A 5,736-nucleotide genomic window follows, 5' to 3' on the forward strand; every position below is an offset into this window, starting at 1 on the left:
GGATGTGCCTGGGTTGTGGGTTCAGTCCCCGGTGGCGGTGAGTACAAGAAGCAACCAATGGATGTTTCTCTCTACCATCGATGTTCCTCTCCCTTTTTCTCCCTCCCTTACCTTCTCTCTAAAAATAAAATCTTTTTTAAAAAGTAGATGATAAACAAATAGCATCAGTAAACAGCCAGCCAGTATGTGTAATTCTCTATAGGACAACAAACACAGTTTCTTTAAAAAATCAAAGGCATAGCCACCAACTGATAAACGGATGGACAAAACTCAGTACATCCAACCAATGAAACACCATTCAGTCATGAAAAGACATGGCAGCCCAGCACTGCATAGTGCTACTCGTCTGTTGGGCATCAAAAAATATTATGCTGTTTAAAAAGCCAGGCAACGCCCCCCACCCCCCACAAAAACACATGTTGTGTAATTCCACTTATACGAAATGTCCAGAATAGGCAAATCCAGAGATAAAGGGGATTAGTGGTTGCTAGAGGTGAGGGAAGGGAATGGGAGGTGACCGTTAATGGGTCGGTTTCTCTTTTGAGTGATGGAATGTTCTGGAATTAGATAATGGTGATAATTGCTACTCTGTAAATATACCGAAAACCACTGACGTGTGCGCTTTAAAGGGGTCAGTTTTATAGTGTCTGAACTGTATCTCAGAAACTGTTAAGGAAATTAAGGTGCTAAATGAAAAAGGAGGGCACCATTTTCTGGATTGAAAGAGGCTTAAAAAAAACCTCAGGAGGCATAACTAAATACAATGAGGAAAACCTTGTTTGAATCTGGATTCAAACAGACTGTAAAATAGGCATTTTAGACAATGGGGGAAGCTGAGTATGGATTTGAAATTATTTTATTTTCTTAGCAACCCTCCTGGCATTGTTGCCAGGTATGGTAGGCTTTTCTATTCAGGTGAATGATGAAACATTTAACGGTAAAATGTTTTGTTGCATTTTCTTTAAAATATTATACTTTGACAAAAAAAGACAGCTAGATGGAACAAGCATTCAAATGTTTTCAGTTGATGTTGACTCGAAAGAGACAGGACTTACTGAATTCTATCTTTATGCATGTTTTGTAATTTTCGTTTTAAAAATACAGAAACTTGGGGTTTCCTATTTTAATTTGATTGCAACATTTCTATTACATCTGAAGTGTTAGGGTGAGACTGAAGGGCCTAACACTTAGAGGCAGGTCCTTCCTTTGTTGTATCTGTCAGCAGGAAAAGGTCAGAGAGAGAATTTAGAATACTTGCATTAACTTGGAAAAATTAATGGACAGAGTAGAAAGGCACTGGGCTCCAAGTTCCTGTTGTTTTTTAAGAGGAAAACTTCACATTCCTTCCTCAAAGCCACCTGAAGTAGGATGAAATTAACTATTCAGTTGATCCCTGGCTGGTGTGGCTCAGTGGGTGGAGCCATCCTCCTGTAACCAAAAGGCTGCTGGTCTGGGTCTGGGAGCAGGCACGGGCACTCACCGCCCCCATCCAGACATGCACATCCCCAGTTCCCAGCAGATCCCTGGTGTGGGTGCCGACAAAGGCAGCCAATTGATGTTTCTCTCTCCCTTCCTCTCCAAAAATATTGTTCTCAGGTAAGGATAAAAAAAATTCAATTGATACTTAAATTCAACATCAAAATAAATGATTACTTTGATATGTGTTGTGCTGGAATTAACATTTTATTGTGGACCTCCTATGGAGGGCTTCAGAACCAAACTCATAATTTTATATATAAAACGCTTAATGCAAAACCTCTCGTCAGGGAATTAACTCCAATTACCAGATCTTTCTTAGGGGAATGCATATGCTGTTTTCAGTCACTAGTATGTATCAGTTCTACAGTGAAGTGTGGCCTATCTGCTTCATAATTAGAACCCCATTTTCTTCTCAATGTCATGGAGCCATACAGAAAATCCTCTCACCACATAATTAGGACGAGAAAAAATTGTTTAAGCATACTAAATCACCTTGGCTAGGAAATACTCTGTGTAGTTATCAAAAATGTTGCACACATTAAAGTTTAAGATCACATTCTTTTTAGGTCATTGATACGGAGGTGCTTGGTTGTAGTGCCCTCTATGAAGATCCATGGAGTAAAGTTCTCAGGATGGTTTCTCCCAAGCACCTAATTTCTATATCTGATTTTTGCACTAAGTGTGAAACAGCTCAGAGCAAAACGTTTTTTACCTTGTGAGCGTACAGAACCTAATGGACTGTATTTTGTGTGCTAGTCCCAGACCTTTACTCAAATCTATGTCCTTAAGATCTCCTTGTAATATATTCTGGTAAAATACAAGTTGTTTCTGAACTAAAATAGGGTATAAACAATGAATAAACTACATGAACAATAAATGACAAGTCATAATTATAAATACTATAATCACAGCATCTCAGGTCCTTCAGGTCTTGATTTTGGTTTTTCCCTGGGTGGCCCTGCCTGAAATTACGACCTCCACTTCCAGTGCATACAGGCACTTCCTGTTTCTCCCTCGAACACATTTGTTTAATAAACTACCCAACGAGCAAGGCTGGATTTTACAGAACATGGAATATATATATACAAAAAAAAGTTTAGGAAAAGAGGCTAGAACAATGTTATGTATTCAGCATTACGAATGACTCCACCCTGGCTGGTGTGGCTCAGTGGATTGAGTGCTGGCCCACCTGTGAACCAAAGGTTTTGGGTTGGATTCCCAGTCAGGCACCCGCCTGGGGGCTTGTGAGAGGCAACCCATCATGATGTGTCTGTCTCTCCCTCTTCCTCCCTCCCCTCTTTAATCTTTAACAAAAGAAAATGACTCCAAGATGAATATTAAATTCCTTTATTTAAGATTTCAGGAAAATGGGATATTTGTAGACACTGAGCTGGACAACAGAAAGAATTTCTAGCACATACTAGGTTGTTCTTTCACAGCACATATTGCTGCAGTCACATTTTCTTCCCATATGAAAACTTTCCCCATTACCTACAGTACTTTCCTATCCCAACAGTCTAACACCACTGGATCCTTTAATCCCTTCTTACATTATGCTACTAAAAAAAATAATAATAAAAAATTAAAACCCCCAAAATGCTGATAAATGCTCCCATTGTGCCAAATTTTGGAAACTTCTTTAGGTTCATTATACTGTGAAGAACTTACATTATTAAATAACTCTAGTGTCTCCCCCCAACCCCCAAACTGGCCTCATCTGTTTAAATATTTGTTACACCAGGACACTAAACCTCAACAGAGAGAGAAATGACTTTGAAGAGACCACATCTCTTCCTGCTGAACGCTCAGAGCAGTGTGGACAGGTGCACCCCTAAATCACCCATCACCCAGGAAAACACGCTCAGTCTTCAAAAAAAAGTTCACCGAAGCTGAACACAGCCTCTCACCACGCCACCTGTCACACCGACACAGATGGGTTCCTAGAACACTCACCTAGCTGGGGAAGCCTGTACTTCAAGGGGTACACCCTCCAGAAGATGATTCTGGGGATTTTGGGGGTCCCTCCCCCCACCAAAAGCATACATGATTGTGTCTCAGGCCACTACCTAACCTGATGCCTCACCTGTAAAATAAGAATAGTTTCCATCCACTTCAGGGATGTGAGGATGAAATGAGTGCAGCCGCCGCACCCCTCTTTCCCCACCAGCACTGTGCACAGCACTGACTCCTGTGCAGGTGTAGGGGCGCATGATTGCTACTTAAGTTACATAATAATTTCTGACCTCTCATTACAGGCACACGTGCATTGTAAGCTGTAGCGTGAAAGTCAAGTCAAAATACCAGCATCACAGCATTCCAGCGTCAAAGGCTTGAACCTGTAGTTTCAATCTATAAAAAAAAAGGGGGGGGTTTGAATAACTAAACAGAAAGAAGCCTCTGAGGTATATTCTTCTCAGATTGTTTCAAATGATGTCCAGAAAAAAAAGCCTCGTGTACACATGTTCCATCATCTGGATTTTTTGCATCTTCTAAGATTTGAAGTATCCAAATTCCCTTATTACTTGAAAATACTATGTGGTATCCCTATAGTTTAAACAACATGCCTGAAGGTATTATCTAAGGGTTAAATTTATCACTTTGCTATTAACTGTGTTCAAATATCACGAAGATGCTGCAACCAAAAGGAAATTTTCGTGTTTTAGCTGTGACTCCAGACAGGATCCAAAGAAGAGTTTTACCATCTCGTCTCTGGGTTTTATGGAGACTTACTTTACCCTTCTGTGTTAGCCTCCTAAGGCACTGAATCAACCTTACAAGGGCACAGGAAAGGGCGACCTGGAATTTTTTAAAAGGTTCTCTACAGTTTCCTTACCTAGTCCGAAACCCATTGGAGGTGGCTGTTCTGCCCAGTGGAGCCCCGGCATGTCAGTTTCCCTTACATTACAGGAAAGCCAGCTTTCGGCCTTTGCTCAGAGCCCACACCCAGGAGCCCTCCGGCCGCCATTGCCACGTGCTCTGGGTCCGCGTCCTTTCATTTCGTGCCCGGGGACTTACCTGCGCTTAGAACTCAGGCCGCTGCACCCCCGCAGACGCTGGGGACAAACTTCCCAGGCCCAAGGTCCGTCTGGGACAGGCCCTCTCCCCCCGCAGGCGGAATAGGACCGGAGCCCCATCCTGCTACAAATTAGCGGCGGCTGCGCCCTGGGGAAGCAAAGCGCAAACTTGTGACTGTGCTGGGCCTGCCCGCGGGAACCCTGCAAGCGGCCAAGCGCGATGTCTGTGCCTCGTGCGGCCGCGAGACGGGCACGGCCGCCCGTCCCCCGGGTCGCCAAGGGCTGCTCTACCCCTCCATTCTGGCCGCCGGGAACACAGGAGCTCCCGGCGGGCAAAGCTCAAGGGGATGCCGGACAAGTACAGCCCCACCACAGCCCGCAGGCCCTTCGGGTCAGGGACCAGAGGCCAGAGGTACACTCACCGTTCAGCTCCAGGCGGCTAAGAGGCCCGTGATCAGAGAGCACCACAGCCTGTGGTTCCGCGGCCCGGGGCGGGGCAGAGGGCGGTGGTGGGCAGCCAATCCCCGGGAAGGCTCTGGGGCGGAGCGAGCTGGGCCATTGGTCCCCGCGGCCCTCCGTCCGCCCGGCTTCTTGCTGTTTCCGAGGGGGCAGGACCAGCCCAGCTGATCTGTGCATTGTTCTGGGAACTTGGAGAACCCTGGTGCCTCCCCAAGCTTAGGCCCTCGTGGTTCTGGTTCTGGAAGGCCAAAGTGCCTTCCTCGAGACTCTTCTGCGGAGGCCCTAGCCGTGGGCTGGGCCACGACCCAGAAATTTCCTTTCCTACACTACATTAATCCATTATGTGATTTGACTCTGTCCTGCGAAACCATAAGCTTAAAGAGAGGCCAGACCCACTTCTCTTTCAAGTGCAATCCAGGACTCCTCCTAAACTTGGGAGGACCAGGCTCCTTCCTCCTGCTATTCCCTCGTTTACAGTGTGGAAAAGTAGGGTGTACTCAGTCAGGGGTGGGCCGCTGTAAGCCTTTCCTTAGGTGACACTCAAACGTGGCAAACAAGTGAAATAAAAGTGGAGTATATGCGAAACTGAGAAGTCCTATTACTGTTTCAAGGATTTGCTATCTGTTAACAAATTTAATCCTCAAATACTTTTTATCATCCCCACATTGTAGGTGGGGGAACTGAGACACACTGAGTAACTTTCCAAGGTCACAGAGCAGGAAGCAAGTGGTGGATCTGGGATTTGAAAAACAATGAAGGTATAGCCCCTCAGAACACTATGTAC

General features: G+C 45.0%; 1 long non-coding RNA gene and 1 other non-coding gene across 2 annotated transcripts; both read right to left on the bottom strand.

Moving 5' to 3' along the window:
* Nucleotides 1-2,810: 2,810 nt before the first annotated feature.
* LOC118499476 lies at nt 2,811-4,867 on the bottom strand. The gene is made up of 2 exons (XR_004901963.1): nt 4,495-4,867; nt 2,811-3,828 (listed from the first exon to the last, which is right to left on the bottom strand). It is a non-coding gene; the product is annotated as an uncharacterized LOC118499476 (long non-coding RNA).
* On the bottom strand, nt 4,141-4,262 carry LOC114493721. The gene has a single exon (XR_003684323.1). It is a non-coding gene; the product is annotated as a small nucleolar RNA SNORA26 (small nucleolar RNA).
* Nucleotides 4,868-5,736: the final 869 nt, after the last annotated feature.

Source organism: Phyllostomus discolor, chromosome 1 (assembly GCF_004126475.2).
Source record: "Phyllostomus discolor isolate MPI-MPIP mPhyDis1 chromosome 1, mPhyDis1.pri.v3, whole genome shotgun sequence".
NCBI classification, from domain to species: domain Eukaryota; kingdom Metazoa; phylum Chordata; class Mammalia; order Chiroptera; family Phyllostomidae; genus Phyllostomus; species Phyllostomus discolor.